General features: G+C 38.6%; 2 long non-coding RNA genes across 3 annotated transcripts; both read right to left on the reverse strand.

Moving 5' to 3' along the window:
• Positions 1 to 3,094: 3,094 nt before the first annotated feature.
• LOC309672815 lies at positions 3,095 to 6,526 on the reverse strand. The gene is made up of 3 exons (XR_014269263.1): positions 6,441 to 6,526; positions 4,579 to 4,662; positions 3,095 to 3,927 (listed from the first exon to the last, which is right to left on the reverse strand). It is a non-coding gene; the product is annotated as an uncharacterized lncRNA (long non-coding RNA).
• A 589-nt stretch (positions 6,527 to 7,115) lies between these two features.
• LOC309672952 lies at positions 7,116 to 10,525 on the reverse strand. Of its 2 annotated transcripts, XR_014269274.1 has the most exons (4): positions 10,433 to 10,525; positions 9,894 to 9,947; positions 8,519 to 8,774; positions 7,116 to 8,401 (listed from the first exon to the last, which is right to left on the reverse strand). It is a non-coding gene; the product is annotated as an uncharacterized lncRNA (long non-coding RNA). The 2 variants fall into 2 exon arrangements; XR_014269275.1 differs by lacking the exon at positions 10,433 to 10,525 and having other exon boundaries at positions 9,894 to 10,113.
• Positions 10,526 to 15,978: the final 5,453 nt, after the last annotated feature.

The following is a 15,978-nucleotide window of genomic DNA, read 5'->3' on the forward strand; positions in this document are numbered from 1 at the left end:
TGACTGAAAATGGCTTCGTGCAAATGGTTGTTTATAGCAAGTTATTATCAACAAATGACTGAGTCTGATAAAAAAAAATACACATGATTACATATGTATGTGGGTGCACGTTCTGTGAGGCTATACGTACACACAAAAAAATCAGGTTTTTTGCAGCCCCCAGAAGTATATCTACTTCCTAAATTTGCTCTCTCTCGATGCATACAGAACAACTTGCGGCACAAATCACTGGCAACATTTAGAACAGCTACTAAGGTTGTCTGAGCACAGAGCACTTGTCCAACAGCCACCTCCTTTCATAACCTGTTGTCCCAAGTGTCCATCGACCCACCCCCGCAAAGCCAAGAGCTAGAGAATGGACAGCTGGAATAAAACATATTCTTTCCAAACAGCCTGAAGGAGGACTGGGAAAGTACCTTCTCACTCCAAACGCTACAGTAATAGCTGCGTGACTTGGAGGAGTTCAACCTGCTGCCACCTCCGAGCTCCCACCTCTGCTTTCCCTTGCAGCGTTGCTCACTAATTCTCCTAAAAGTCTTTTGCTCTAACATGGGAGCAACCAGAAGAAAAACAGGTCTCATGTTCATCTTCTATTTCCTCCCTTGTTCTCTTATCTGCTGGATATAGGGATGATGGTTGTGTCCCCTGCCAACACTCAATGGCTCTGTAGCTATTGTTTTCCAAACAGCAGCACCTTCAGCCTCTCTCTTTTGTTTGACCCTGTAAATGACAAAACAAAAAAATTCAGCAGGGCATAGACCTTCCAAGGCAAGAGTGGGGTCCTAGAGACCCTATAATTATTATTAAGTCAGTTATCTACTGTCACTCAAAACAAACAAACAAAAAAATCTAATAAAAGGCAACAGAAATGGTTTTGGATGCCTCACTCCGTGCTAATTCTCTAATCCTGTCTGACAGTGCTTGTCCCTGTATAAGCGATAATGTCATAAATGAGGATTAGAACTTCAAGATATGAATTAGCAAGGAGAACCCACCATCCAAAAATAAAAAAATTGCCTGCTTTCCTCATACAATATATATTAAATCACCAAGTCAAGTAAATAAAGATAGAAAATTAAAAATAATTTAAAAATAATTAACCCCCCCCAAAGAATGGTACTTTTTGTCCTAGTAGTTTAAGTCAATGTTAACACTCCCTTCTGGCACAGATGAATCATACCACTGGCCCATTTCATCAAACAAACCGTCACTGAAAGTTGCCAGTATGGGATTATTTCAGGATGAAGTGCAAGGGATGTTACCCTCCCCAGATCCCCGTAGAATATCCTGTTATTCTTTATCCCCATCAGTTCATGGTTAGTTTGTACTCTCTACGCTAAAGGTTTAGATGGCTTCAACATAAAAACAGTAACCTAACCATGCACATTCTGAATTATCATTCTAAATAATGTTTGACCTCAATACTACTTTGTGGACACGTCCTTTGCAGATTAACAGTGTATTTGGAAAGAATGAATTCTTTTTCTCCACTTTAAATCATCGCTTTAATTTTTCTCATTGGAAGCCCCTTTTTCAGAAGGAACAGAGGAACTGTCCATTTATCTTCTTTGTAACTGCTGTGTGTACCTTTATCATCCCGAGAAAGAAAGCAGCAAGAAAAACTTCCTCACATTTCCTATTAGCTTGCTTTAAAGCAATTCAGGAAGTTCAAACTTTCAAGAAAGGATGTGTATGTTAAGTGCTAGTTTTTGTTCTCGGGCACTGTTACTTCTGGGCACCAACAGAAAACTAGATTCTGTCATCGCAGGGGTAAACAAATCGCTAGATCATTACCAGTTTGGCATAGATTTGAAGCAATAACCTGGCCTATAGCTAGACATGGTTAGCGTCTATTGAGAACTTAATAGAATATTTTTCTGTCAAAGGACGAGTATTGTAGAATGAAAATGATCCAATTTACCTATTACAGCAGGAGCTAAATTCACAACAGATGAAAACCAGGTCAGATCAGTTTGGTGCTTTTGCTGCTTTAAGCACCTACATTACAAATGCCTAGCATTTGTGAATAATTAGGTCCCCAATTTCTTGCCGAATCTCATGTCAATTTATACATTCCAGACACTCAAAGTTCATCACCTCATTTTTCTTTCAAGTTACTAGGTAAGAGAGTTCAGCATCTCTCTGGGAACATTTAAATAGACATCTCTCAGGATAAGTTTTTTCTCCTCAGACGGCAGCAAGTTAGAAGTGTGTTAATTGCTCAAGCGCAGAATTGGGTCAAATGAAATGGAAAACCCTAAAGCCTACATCAAGATACCTTGCACAATACAGCACACTCCTTGCAATTTATACCCTGCAATAAATGACTTTTGCATTAACGGCAGGATAAAGGTGTGGAATAATAAGAAGCTACAGTTACTCTGTCCATCTTGCTAGTGCATTCTATACATATACAGACTATTTTCTACAACCTCTTGCCAACACAGATTGACTGAACAGTTATTTACACTGGAGGGGGCCTCCACAGGTCAAGTGGACCAATCTCAGCTAAGGTCATGAGCAGATCTCCATCTAAGCACGGGACAATTCCAGCCCTATATCCTTCGTGCATAAGACTTCTCAACAAGTAGTTTACAGATACATAGCCCAGGAAAATCTCCACTCATCGTTTCTTTCAAGCTATCTTCCTTTTCATAGGGTCACTTCTTATTGGATCATTATGCTTCTGGAATATCACTAAGGTATCAGACAGACATTTCTCTAGCATAAACCTGCTGCAAGTATAAGTAGGTCTCCAAATTTCTCAAGAGATTTAGTGTAATGGAAGAGCACGTCTTTATGGTTTGATTACGTACCTTTAAGTTCAATGCTACAAAAATAACCCTTGAGACTACTCAAGACCTTGCCAGAAATGCCTACTCCCTATTTCAGGTTTCACTGAAAACTTTCTTCAGCTTACCCTGGCAACGTTCAGAACGCACCGCTATGGTTCCGATTACCACGTTTCAGTAGTATCAACCTCCCAAATACATGGAAGCATATTTTACAAAGATTACAGCATTTATTACAGTTATAATCAACCAACATACTTTAAATATCATAGTAATTACATCACATAACTTATCACCTGAACTGAAAGAGGGACAAGAGTTTTATTTAGTTTTACTCCTAGTTGTATTCAATGGATATACAAACATAAAAGTACCTTGGAATCTTAAAACGACTCTCAATATTTCATCTGAAAGGTGTATTCCACAGAAGAAAACAGAGGTGAAAATGGTTGACGACACAGACATATTTCCTCATCATAACAGAAAAATAAATTAACCACTGGAAAAAAACAGTATGTACACCCAAGTTCACGGCAGCAGTCCTGGGGGGATGACAGGCATAAGAAAGCAGCAATAGTCAAGCAAATATTATTTCCCCTCTGTCTCCTTTCTAATGCAAAACAGGGTGCAGCACAAACTTGAACACAGATTTCTTTTACCAACTTCTACTTTCAAAAACGGAATTGTAATTTTTGACTGCATCAGTGCTTTTAAACTGCCTTCTCAAGCAACTCATTTAAACAGGGACATGGTAAAATGACACTATAAATTAAGTTTAACTCAGTATGTGGCTTAACTAGAGGCTCTTTTCCTTGCTTGGGATGAACAGGAGCAAACCTGTGTGGGTGCTGCTGAGAGGGTTTTGGAGATTTGTGATAGTATGTGCTCAGGTCCACAATGCCAGTTGGTTCATGCTGCAGGATTTAAGAACACATTCTATGGGCTTTTTAAAAGCAGGAGTTACTTTTTGGTGCACATTTTCTTTGTGATACAGACTTTGTTAGGTTGTCTTCAATATTTTCCACTGCTTTTCTTCTAGAAATCTCTGACACAGCTTATTATCACCAAGACGACAGTCAAAATATTTGGTTGGGAAATTTCACTTCTCATGTAGCCAAAGGTGAACCAATTAAATCTAAAACAGCAAGAAGGAATCCAAGTAAGTGCTGGTCAAGTAGCCAATAATGCTAGTTCACTTCTTAATCTGTGGGCAAAGATGACAAACACTTGCTGACCTGTGCAAAAGAAGTTCTGCTTCAGGTATCAGCCCTTGGTGAATACTATGATTCAACAAAGACAACATCAAAAAATTGTTCCCCTCCAATTCCTCAAAATGTCAGTACTCACTCACCATCTTAAGCCAGTGTTGCCCTCTACGCAGCCTTAAAATAATTCCATCTCTGGAAAATTAGTTTTTATCTAGACAGCCAACTGTACTAGCCTTTCTGTAAATCATTTAAGCAATGGTACACAAAACTTTTCTGACTGAATCAGTAAACAAATCTACAATACTTCACATCCCAGAGGCAGCATGACCACTGGAATGTATGTACAAAACTCCCCTGAGGAAATTAAGTTATGGCAACTGGAAATATGAAAAAAAAAAAAAAAAAAAAAGCCCAAATGGCAGTTGTAACAGTCTGTAATATTAGCACTACCTGATCCTGGATCCTAGAAACCCTCCAAATAACCTTAACATATTATCTTTTGTCACCAGACAATGCTATAGAGGGGAAAAAAAAACCCACCCATTTTTTTTACTCCCCAAATATCTCAAGATGGTTACCCATGGAGAAAAATCCAGCTGTTGCCTCTGTTTCTGGATTTAAACAGAACATTTATTGTGGACTCTCTTCTTTGTATCATCCCACTGGTACGTCAGCAGCAAGACACAAAATAACAAACACAAAGTATTTTAGACATCTCATAACAAAGCAGGAAGCATTGCTGCCTCAAAGCACACTACATTTGTGTATGATGCCAGTCAAACCTCTCTGGAAACCTTGTTGATCTTTATAACATTGTGCCCAAAAGGTAATGGTTTTGCGAGTACACAGGTGAGGTGGTTCCCAGTGCCTCTACTCTTCAGAAATTCTGGTCGCTCAAAATTAAATACAGTTCCACTTTCCCTACCTGAAGCCATTTCTGCTGCAGTCAGGAACCTATACCTCATTTGAAAATAGTCACTTCATTGCCAATAACCACTCTCAAAGAAATGGGAAATCAGCAGTTCCAAAAGCAAAACACAGATAAAAGAGTGAATATAGAACATGTGAAGTTTCTCTCAAATGTCTTCTGATAATTACAAATAATACTCAAACACTTTAACTATTTCTGTTAGAAAATATATGAAGTATCATACGTCTTGCCATGAAGAACTTGTGTGTTATGCTTGGTGTTAACTTATTTTAACTTTTTCTACATAAGAGATTGGATAAAACAGATCCTACACAGGATACGCAAAGGAGCTGAACACTAAATAAAAGCATGACAAAGCCAACAGAAACCAAAACCACTACAGACCAGTATTTTACAAAGCACTTTATTTCCCAGTTTTCTGCAATGGCTCATAATCACTATGTTTGTTTGCAAGATCAGAATAAATGTCACCATACCACCAAAAGTATTAACCTGTAGTTAATGTCTGAAAGATTTTATCATGCTAATGCTAATTATGCTGGCTGACTTTATAGTATCTTTTGTTACCACCTGTCCACAGTGAAACTTTTCCATTTTGCAGTTATTCACTAACCCCACTAAGTGATCTCTCACATCATTTTGCAAAGAAGTTCACAAGTCTGAGACAAAAGGAACGGAGACACTTTTTTCACAGATTGAACTGGCTGAATAAAAACCCGTTTCACTATGCAAACATTGCTCTTTTTTGAATTGCAATTGATAAACCCTAGGCCACAAGTCCGGAATATGCTAAATTTGGTCCCAGGGTAGTTTGCCTGCCTGCCTCTTTATTTTTTTTTTTTAAAGATGCCCGATCCAAGTTCACAAATTTATGGAGTACTTCAGTGCAAAAGATTTTTTGGTAGCTAGGGAACACGGATAATCATGTATTCTTCCAGCACAGTTCGTGGTTAAGCAAGCATCACTGTCCCCGAGAGCTGCAAAATGGGGAATTCTCTCCCTTTCATAGAACTTCAAGAGAAAAGAGAATTGTTATACGCATTTCTTCTATGGTCTTGACATTGCCAGGAAATCTTATGGAATAGATTATACATACAGTAAGTAGATAGTAAAACTATAATAAAAAATGAGTGATATCATTGGAAGAAATTGCTTGATGAAGTTATAATGATGGTGCAATCCTTTCTGAAGCTCATCTAATTTATTATCAAAGAAGTCTTCTTTATCCACCACAAATAGCTTTGTGTCCTCCATACGGACAACTAACAATTCACCATGTTCCCTTAACAGAGAATCTTCCTTTCATAGTGAGACATGGAGAGAGGAGAAGAAATTAAAGATAAATTTAGCTAATGCTAGGAAGCTATCCATCAATTTTGTATTCCAAACAGTGCCCCTATTAGAAACCAATCAGTGCGTCATGTCACCTAGTACCTTGACTAGATACCCTTGGTGGCCAGTGCAAGACATTTTTGGTAGGTGGTGTAAGAACTCACATACAAAACTTACCTTCTAAGGAAGTCCCCTTCTCATTCAGGAAAATAAATTCTGAAAAGCACAGGAATATAAATCTCATTCCCAAACTCTGCTTATTTCTTTTCCCAAGATTAAGAGTACATTCACCAAAGATGCCACTCACCCCAAACTTTGCCCCCTTCTGAAACACAGCTAGATGTAATGCTGTGAAGATGCTGCATCCTTAACATCTGTAAGAACAACACTACCACAGTAGATAAAGTAGAATCTACTGCTACAGCATCCTTTCCTCAGAATGATTTGCCCATGCTCTAACCTGTAAAAATATGGCTGGTATTCTTCTCCAGCAGAAACTTATGGATTAGACCTGTTCCTGAGTTGATTTTGCAGCTAAAACTTACTCTAGTGAAAAGGTGAATAAGCAGAACTTGAAAAGCCTAACCAAAATGCAACTACTGACTCAAACAAGGTGCACTCCTTCCTACACACAGAATGACTTCTTAAAAATTAAAATTTGATCCATTTTGTGTTCTACTTAAAAAATTAAAGGCAATAATGGCCTGCAGTGATCAAAGAGAAATCAGTATTTTCCAGTGACTTGGAGCCCAGATATAAATTTCAAGTACTTGATTTGATACAAGGAAAATTAGTTTATTGACAATTACAATAGCGAGAAAAAATACAAATTAAAACAGCACCTTCCCCTCATGCTTCCCTGTCCCCAGGCTCAACTTCACACTTTCACCTCAACTCCTTTACCTCCCCCAAGCTGAAGCAGCGCAGGGCAAAGGGGAATGGGGAATGAGGGGTTGCAGTCAGTCTGTAACAACTCCTTTCTATCACTCCATCTTCCTCACACTTTTCCCTTGCTCCACCATGGGTCCTCTCCACAGGCTGCAGTCCTTCAGCATAAGCCTGCTCCTCCATGGCTTCCCTCTGTGGACTGCAGTTCCTTCAGGAAATCTCCACCTGCTCCAGCTCAAAGTCCTCCATGGGCTGCAGGGAAATACCTGCTCCAGCACCAGAAGCAATTCCTCCCTCTTCTTCTCTGACCTTGGTGTTCAGAGGACTGTTTCTCTCACTTTCTTCCACACTCCTCTCTGCCATGCAGCCTTTTGCCCTTTCTTAAATACGCTTTGACAGAGGTGCCACCAGCTTCACTGATGAGCTCAGCTGTGTCCTGCAGCAGGTCCACTGCAGAGCTGGCTGCAACCAGTTGTGTCCTGCACACCTGGGCACCTACACCCAATACAGAAGCATAACCTAAAAGCTGGAGATTAAGAACTTGCTGACCCTGTCCCTGTGCTCCCCTTCAAGTTGTGCTGAAAGTATCACTTGTGGGGTGCACAATGGGCCAGACCCACAGACTGATCTGGATTCAAAACAATATAAGGGGGAAAAGGACAGTTATTTGTACTGATAATTTGCTGGTATGCGCAGTGCAAGATGCTGCTCTCATCAGCATGGCTCTGCAGTTGTGCTGGCAGAGTGGAAATTCAAACCCAAACATGGGAAACTGATGATAGAGCAGTTCTTTAAAGAGAGACATTTTTGTTTCTGCGCTGCTCTGGATGGGAGAAAAAGGCAATGAGAGAAAGTCAGGCAAGTGGTAGATGAGAAAATGTTAACACAATTCCCCCACTCCCAAAAAGCGTTGAGTATGAGTACAGCGGTAGGAGACAAAAAAAAAAAAAATATGGGGAGGCCAGGGAGAGGTAGTTTTATGGCTTGTATTATGTTCAAAGTTAGACATGCAATAGAACCTGACGTGAAAAACCTGTGCACCCACCAAATTATTGTGAAGATACTGATTTAAAACTCGTAAAGTCCTCTTTCCACAGATCATCTATTCTCAGTAGAAGTAAGGTCAAGAAGGTTTCCACTTTCTCCATCTCCTTCCATGTACAAAACACCTCAGATGTGATAACAGCTTTGTCAACAGCCAAGAAGAACATGTTGTTACACCATTTTGCATACAGAAGATAACTAGTGGACTGAAGATAAAAGCAAATATACACAATTACCAGTCTAGCTTTTATTAGATGTGAGCTCAAAGCATAAATAGCACCAAAATCAACAATAAAAAGAGTTGTATATTAAACAAAAATTACCATTTAAAGTGAACCACTTCAGCCAGAAGAAACTGCAATCTTGAACTGTAACTCTGAGAGCTTTCTATCTCCTGCAAGCAGCTTTTTTACAAACTTCACTTCCTCTTCTGTTCTCCATTCTGGTCTCTTGTTGGTTATCTGGAGTACTCTCAAAGGTAAGTGATCCTGAGAAAACATCCAACACATAGTGAACTAACAGCTAAAAGTAGGAGCCAGGGAGGAAACACCTGCACACTTCAGAAAACTGAAGTATCATCTGTAAGAAACAAAGAATTAATTTCCAATTCTCTCTCCCATTTAATTTTACCTTTAAAAGAAGCATCTGTGAGAAAAAGTTAAATTTATGTCTAAAAGAACAGTGACCTGACAAAGCACAACTGAGTTTTTAGCATGGTCCTTTAGGAATTAAACACTGTACACTTAGATTTAGGATAGAAGATTTATTTTTAGGCCAAATTTGTGGCTAATTATCAAAACCACTGTTAAACTGTAAGTTTGGAGGGGGGCAAGGGGGAGATTTGTTTTCCTCCCACTGCTAACCGCTGTTTCTCTCAAGATGTTTAAGAACAGGTACTGTGTGAGGAGGGTACTACATGAAAAGCAAGAATGCCTAATTTTACCATTACATTCTTCAGTTGCTTATTCCTTCTACCAGCTCCCATTCCTAACACAGTTTAAATTAGAGCATGCTTGAGGGTGACTGTTCTAGGTGCTCCCAACTCACTCACTCACACTGATCACCAAAGTTTTCATACAGGGAGACCTCTATCTTCCCTTAAGCTGTGTCATGGTTTAGCAGAATTCCATGAGCCATCCTTGAGGAGATAAATAGGAGCAGCTCTACATCAGGTAGAAACACAAATGCAGCTCTTCAGAGCCAGAAGAAACCAAAGGCTTTTCTTCTGCTCAACAAATACTGCAGAACATGTGGGCACAGCCTCAGAAATTCTCCCTAGCTCAGTTAAAGCTCAGATTAAGACCAAATTCACAGCTGAAGGTTCTGTCAGTTCTTGAGACTTGACCATTTATGACACTATTGGTTTCACTAAACCAATGCAAATTCCAAGCACAAAGAAAATTTGCCACATCTAGACTTGATGTGACACAGATGTTTATAAACAAACTATGGTTTGCAGATATTGTTACTGACATGCTGACAAGTGACCAGTTCGGATTATGCAAACGAAAAGGAAGTGCCCTCGTGTGATGGGAGAGGTGGTAAGTAAGGATTTTGATATCATCCCTGTTTCCCATCCCACCCCACCTGCGCAAGTTTAGTTCTGTTTGGTGTTCTTTTTTTTGTGGAAGACCCTGAGCACAGTGATTTGCAGTATAGATGGAAGATCACCTACAAACAGGAACAAAAGTGCCAAACCTTTGAGTCTCTGAACATGGTGGTTTTGAAGGACAGTTTGGAATGCTTCCTGTTCTGGATAAAAAGAAAAAAAATTGGAAAAGGCTTTGGTTGTTTTAGGTTATCACAGGGTTAGAAGCATACGCTAGTATTTCCTCATAAGAAATTTCTGCAGAAATACATTTTCCACTTAAAGTTAAAGCTTACTATGTAAAAAGATCTGAAAGGACTTCAGACAAAAGTTCTCCACTATTTCTTTATAAAATAAGCTTTCATCTACTTTAAGAAAATGTACACAGACAATACAAAGATCGGGAGGCACCACTGGCCTACAGTTTCAGTATGACATGCGAAGACAGCAATGCATGGATAAGTATTCACTAACATTTTGGTACATACTCAAAAACATTGAGATCTGTCCAAACACTAGGCACCTTGTCAAGCCGGTCATAGAGACACAGTTATTCTAATACTTCAGAAAAGGAAGATTTACTTTTCTTCTCTACTGAAAAACCCTCTTTCTCCCACCAAAGAATGTGGGCTTTATAGATGTCAGCAACCTTTAATCTCCATTCCGTTCCTGCAGGTCCTCCCAGATGATCTTATACACTTTCTTCGTGATCTCCGTGTCGCTTGCAGGCTTGTACAACTTCTTGAATGGGCAAGCAGGAAGAACAACTATGTCAGAACACAAAGACAGACCATCACTGTTTCTCAAGGGGTGCATTCAGGACCAGCAAAGAGAACGTTAGTCTGGAATGAGCACACTGGGACTGAACTCTTCCCTCTCCCACTGATCTGCCAACACACACCATCTCCATTTCTGGCTCTCCTGCTGTCATTTGATTGCCATACCCAATTACATTTTCAATAGTATCTAGAGGCAAAGACTATTTTACAAGGAGCAGAAGGAAGTCTCTGATCTTTCCTGAAGCCACTGAACTATCAACATTTAACTAAAGGACAGAGCTAGAATTTTAACAGTATTTTAGTGGTAGCATATGCTGTATTGACACTGTCCCGCTATAGAAATCCAAGTACATTACAAAAATGACCAAATGGCAGATCCAAGAGCATGTAAGTTTTTGCTCTCTAGTTCCTTCATACTGAGGACCTAGAAATTAACTCTTATGAAATCACTATACTACAAACATATTTTCATCCTCCTATGAGCCTTATCAATCTCTATTATAAAAAAGGATCAGGAAGAGTGAGAAATTTAATTTGCTTAGAACAGCATGCTCTTGTTTAAGCAGGCAGACTGTCATTAGCAGCAGCCCAGTACCTGCCAAATGACCAACTAAGCTGCACTGCAGAGAGCTAAGGATGGTAGTAAAAACATGAATTCCAATTATCCACATTAAAAGATCTGATATGTGCCCCAAAATATCTGCATCATTTAACCACAGTTAAGTGTAATTAAAACTGTATTAAAGGACTACATGCAAACAACTCTATTCATGTCTCCATTTTTCCCCCCTATTTTCTTTTTTAAAATACATACAATCCCTTATGCAAAATTATTAAGCATCCAAAGGTAACTTTTTCCATAAAGAGGTTATCATACACATGCCTTTTTGCAAGTTTTCTTCTATCTAGCACAGACTAAAGGATTACTGATGAGAATTACTTTCACAGCATCCAATGCTCCTAATTTTCTGTCCAGGGAAGACTCCTTAGGACAAAGACACTCAGTGTTTGCCCTCTGGAAGCATTCCATGCTTTTAAAATCCCTTCTGTACTAGAGTAGGATGGGGCCTTAGATGACGCCCACTAATACTTTCTATGATAAACCAGTACTGTTTATGATAACTCCTTTAAAGACTCTCCAGAAATCACATCAAATCACTTCAGAAAATAAACATGCCATTTGTCAGGTGCATTAGAAATGGACTGAGATACTATGGTGTAACAGCTTACATTGAAAAAACACCCCAAACAAATGCACATACACCCCTGTCATGTGACGAGATTTTGCCTTCCCCTCCTTCTCCCAACAAATCATACCTTAGTTCAATCTTGGATAGACCTGCTGGATAGCTTCTGATCTAAAAAAATCAACACAGCCTGTTTTACACAATGCTTTTTTCATTCATTAATGAGGTGCACTGTTGCTGGGAGAAGATAATCATTACTGATGGGATAGGCTCTGAAGTTTATTTCTACAAAAGCTTTGTTCAGAAGGGAAGGACAGATCAAGGAGAATTTTCTCACCAGAGATCCACGAAGAGTAGTAACTTCTCACAGCATTAACCTCAGCTGTATCACACTTTCTATCCCTAATGGAATAGACTCTTCCTGCCTAACCTTCTGAGAACATATCTGTTTGAATAGGCTTAAGGGAACAAATTGTAAGTTTGCCAACAGACAGATAAGTTAACAGCCAGCTACTCTCCACAGCCAGAATCAGGAACTCAAGTGGTATAAAAGGAAAGAGGACAGTTTCTCAATATAAAGCCTTAAGAGCTGGCAGAAATTACCCTTTTCTCCTTGTTTTCTCAACTCTTTTCAGCTGCTGTGAATATAACAAATGTCCTGGGAAATGTGTCTGCCTAATAGCCATCCAGGTAAGGGTGATAAGCCCCACAGCAAGCATGGAAAAAACTTAATAAAATTAAAAGGAACATATGGACTTAGGATCCTGGGGAGACAGGAAGAAAACCAGACATGAGCACATCTCACCAGTGTTTACTTGTGCAGTGAATTCATCAGCTGTTTCAACAACATAAAAGTGAATCATTGAGAACTGGAGGGCCTGAGGGCATGGGACTTGTGTGGAAGCCCTAATGAGTGTGAAGGAAGAGAGACTTGGGTGGTACTGAGCATGCTTGAGGTTGACAGAGCTGCAGTCAGAGGGATGAGGAGAGCAGCAAGTTAATTCAGTTGGGAAGAAAAGGTGTATTTTCCTTAGTAACAAGTAAAGGAAATGACCCTATGCTCCTGGCTTGAAGGTCCAAGAGGAGTTTCTTCTTTATAGTAGAAGATAAGAATGGGTGTCTTATACTACAGGAAGTCATTTAGCTACCTCTGGTATTCACCAAAACTCAACCAGCTCTGTTTGTTTTGAGGGCAAGACAGACTTGCCTCTTCTTCCATACCTTTAAATTACTACCACAAACTCTGGTCCTGGCATAGATTTAGGAGCTGCACTGAGCCTTTGCGATGGGCTTGCAATCCCTTTCCAGGGCCCCAGACTCCCCCCCAGCACAGCCCCCTCCAGCCTTCTCTGCAGGATCCTTTGTCTTTCACACCCCTCAGAACCTTCTTCCACCTGGTCTCCCTGGAGCTGTCCTACTTCTTCTCCTTCACCCCCAGAAACCACTGCCCTCAAGTAGCTCTTGCATATCTCCCCATGAGCCCCCATAACCACAACATAGACCATTAATTTAAAAGAAAAAGTAGTTTACATTTGAATAGGAATAGGAATATTATACATTAAGTTACTATATAAATATATATATATACACATACATATACAGACATTTGTCTCCAAACTTTGTACAAACTGCAACAATCTTCATACCACATGACCAAGTCTGGATTTTTGAACAGTGTGAAAAAGACTTACTACCACTACTGGTTTCCATCCAAGAGATTGCCAGCCTTGAATAAGAGCTTTGGATGTGTGCCCTTTTATGTCTTCTCTACATTTTAGCAAAAAATTATTTTTGCATGCACATACATAAGCACAGCCCTTCTTGTCAAGCCAACCAATCACTGTTATGGGTAACCAACAATGAGGATAAACCAGAGAATAATTTGTTCATTTACAGTACTGTGGAAGCTCAGGATTTCTAGGTTTGCAAAATAAATGCTTGAACATAACAACCACAAGAAAACAAAGTAAGCATCAGAAAAACATCTACAATTCCAACACAAAGTAATAACCAACTACTTTGCACCAAGCTACATAGCTTTCTCTGAAAAATCAGCCTCGAGTATTCTATGCAAACAAATCTAAGTGCATTGAAAGTGGTATTGTTTACTTGTGATTTTTTCATATACATAATAGAGCCTTTTCTGTAAAATTTAGGCGGAAATTAGTGAACCAAGGTGTTAAGCTAACTATAGAGATTGGATATGGGTGATGAGTTTGTGTTCCTTCATTAGCAACATACACAAAAGAAATGTAAACATACTTTTTAAAGAGGAAAGGTTACACTAAATTAAAACACAACACAGTAATAAACTGGAATGTGCGTTTGGAAGAAAAAGAGCTGAAATTCTGTGAAAATGAAAAATGTGAGCATTGGCTGAAGAAGCATTTCAAATAAACTTTTTCCAATTAACAGAATTGCAACTCTCATCCCCAGCTTTAAAAAACAACTAATTATTTACTCCTTTAAATTTCTCCCAACTTTTTGTTCTATTGTTTTCAGGGTCTATTATAAAATTCATTTCACAGCCTGCAATTCAAGATGGACTAAAAGAGTATTTCCTCCAGCTGTGAGCACTAAACCAAAAATAGAAATACTGTCAGAAATATTGTTCAGCACAGGATGAGACTGTAGCTCATGGCGAGAAGAACAGTGACTGTTAAAGACTACATCTCTTAATGAGGGAACTAAGCAAGAACTGATGGAAATGTAACTTCTCTTTCCTTAAGATTTTACTCCAACCACAAATGCATTGTCTGCTTTGAAGAGAACTAAAACTGAAATAACTTCTTGCTGGTAATCTTTAGCTGTAATTTATTCTTTTGAGAATAATCATTCTCAGAAACAAAAAACAATCCTCAAAAAATAATATTGAGAAAGGCAATATACTCTGGAACGTATTAGTTTAAACTCTAAGAAAAACCAAAGGTGATGGAATCACTGAATACAGATGAGTAGAAGGAGGTACCCATTCTGGTATATAGTTACTGAGTTGGAAAAGAAAAAGTGACTGTTGCCTGTGCACTCCAGAACTGTAACTGCAGCAGAGAACATCCATTCCACAATTAACAACAACAAAAAAAAGCAAAACTAAAAGGGTGAACACCTTGTGGGATTTTACCCACCCAGAAATGAGTAAGGCATACCACAAAATAAGTCAGTGTAGAAACTAAATATGAGAGACTCCAAAGAACTGGCGATTCTCTATGCACTTGCATGATAAAATACTAACTCTTACATAATAAGAGCATGACCCTGCTGGAAAATTCCAACTTAGGCTAACCCATAAACATTAGCTTTAAATGAACAGCATTAATAGTGTTAACCTCACAGAAGTTAATATATTTTAAGGTAAGACTAAGATATCGCACCTACCTAACAGATGCTGTATATAAAGGTATTAGGAACCCAAGTTCAATGTAAGACTTTTGAAAGTTTTAGCTTTAAATACTCAAAATAAAAATTAATTTGAAATGGCCACTATTTAAATGATGTTTGTGAGTGCCTTGAATGTATGTTAACAAATTTAACAATTTTAAAATGTTAATTTTCATGTTAATGTAATATTTCTAACACTTCCTCCTCTACATAAATGAGCCAATCTTTTTCCCTTTTTTGTGTGTTTTTTTTTTTAAATCTGAAGAAGAGAAAGTCCTCAGATTGCATTCTTGTACAGCATGCAGCAAAATTATCTAATTTTATGATCAAGTTCTCAACCACTTAGTAGCAACTAATAACAGAACTGCAAATTTTGCTGTATACAAAATACTCTGAATGGGGCTCTAAGAATTCAACATCTAAAGCAAATAATGTAATTGTTTAACTTGATATTTACATTGGCATCAGTTTAATTTCATTTACTGCTTTAAAGGGATTCCAAGATATTTGTAGGTGTACTTTTTTTCTTAAAGAAACAAGTCTGTCACAGATTACCCAACTCAGTGCTTGTCACTTATTATGGCTTTGTCTTAAATATTGCTAAAAGATTTTTGTATCTTTTATCATATTCAGTTTATTTTAAAGATTCCTGGTAATTACTTTAAGTAAAACGGACCACTTTAAATCTGCCACTGCCGAAAAAGATGAGTTTGTTTTCTGAATGTTATGGTGACAGCACACTTGCACATAATGCTTGGATTTCTACTACTTGCTTTGTTTTTCTGGGCCTTTCTTTGTTAGTAATGTATCCATAAGCCCTACATCACAAATAGCAGCAGGTTAAATCATAT

The sequence above is a fragment of the Vanellus vanellus genome (assembly GCF_965231255.1).
Source record: "Vanellus vanellus genome assembly, chromosome: 5".
Lineage (NCBI taxonomy): Eukaryota > Metazoa > Chordata > Aves > Charadriiformes > Charadriidae > Vanellus > Vanellus vanellus.